Source organism: Vitis riparia, chromosome 15 (genome assembly GCF_004353265.1).
Source record: "Vitis riparia cultivar Riparia Gloire de Montpellier isolate 1030 chromosome 15, EGFV_Vit.rip_1.0, whole genome shotgun sequence".
In the NCBI taxonomy this organism is placed as follows: Eukaryota; Viridiplantae; Streptophyta; class Magnoliopsida; order Vitales; family Vitaceae; genus Vitis; species Vitis riparia.
In genome coordinates, this window is record NC_048445.1 from 13,023,636 (window position 1) to 13,025,131 (window position 1,496).

Sequence of the window (1,496 nt, forward strand, 5' to 3'; positions counted from 1 at the left end):
CTCTATCCTCCTCTACATTAGCCTGAATCATGATAATCTCCATCTCCTTGTTATAGTCATCCACGCTTCTATAGCCTTGAGTAAGACTTTGTAATTTCTGATACAAGTCCCTATAGTAGTGACTAGGGACAAACCGTCTCCTCATGGTGGCTTTGATTTCCTCCCATGTCTCAATAGGCCTTTCATAGTTTCTTTTTCTGTTCATCACAAGTTGATCCCACCATATAATAGCATAGTCAGTAAACTCAATCATAGCTAGTTTTACCTTTTTCTCCTCGGAGTAGTTATGGCACTCAAAGATGAACTCCACCTTTTCTCCCACTCCAAGTACACTCATGGATTATTTTTCCCTTGGAACGATGGTAACTTCATTTTGATGTTTCCTAGGTTTCTATCAGTCCCATCTTGCCATCTTGGAGCTCTTCGAAAACCTCTACCACGTCTTTCTCCCCTTGGTGCAAACCTGCCCTTATGGTTTAATGAAGCTTGATCCTCTTCATCTTCAAACTCATCCTGATGGTAGTCATCAGAATCATCAACGCACACACGCCTTCCTTGCCTTCTAGCATTAGGGGCTCTTTGGGTACGCTCCTCTCGCAAAGAGGTAATAATAGCATCTCGCCTATCTATCCGATCCCGAATATCATTAAACACCACGTTCATGCGTTCAAACTGTTGTTGCATAGCCTGTAACAAGAGGGATGACTTCTTCCCTCCTTCCTTATTTGATGTTTTGCCCCTGGATGACATATTTTTGAAACTACAAAAAAATGTTAGAAATAATTCCTCACAACACTCCCTCACGTGTTTGCACTCACACTCGTATTTCACTCTTAAATTGGCTTTTTCCCGATATTAGTCTCACACTCTCTTGCCTTTTTCCAACTCGTAGCTTCCTCTTTTCAGTTCTGCTTAAACTAATAAACTTGATCAAGAAATTCAACTTGTAGTATTTAAACTAATACCAATGGCAAGAAAATATGACAGAAACACTAAATCAAAGGAAGATGACAAAAGAAAATAATATTTTGATTTGAGAGAATTGAAACTACACAATTTTTTTTTTTTTTTTGCTGTTTTCTATTTCTTTTCTAAAGTCCTTTTTTTTTTTTTTTTGGAGCTTGGTGCACGATTTTAACCTAGTGCACGTCAAAAAAATAAGAACGAGGAATAAAGAACACAAAAGGAACAAGATAGGATGATAACAGGAAACAAAAGATAAAGGGGTAAAAAACTGATTTTAGAACCTGTGCTCTGATACCAAATGATGCGAACCTCAATCGACACGCTTTGAGACCCAACAAATAGTATTGGAATAATTGCCCAAGAAAGCTGAAATACAGATTTTTGATAGAACCCTGACCCAACGTTTATAAGTGAAATGCGAACCAAAAGTACAAGTAACAGACCTTGACCCAATGATTACAATGGAATCACGAACTGAAGGTATTAAGTTTGAACGCCACAAGGAAGAATCCCTGATAAGTTCACAATTC

At 38.1% G+C, this 1,496-nt stretch overlaps 1 pseudogene; it reads right to left on the minus strand.

The window, feature by feature from the left end:
- Positions 1–337, minus strand: part of LOC117931977 — a 5,367-nt pseudogene extending 5,030 nt beyond the window's left edge.
- Between the last annotated feature and the right edge of the window lie 1,159 nt (positions 338–1,496).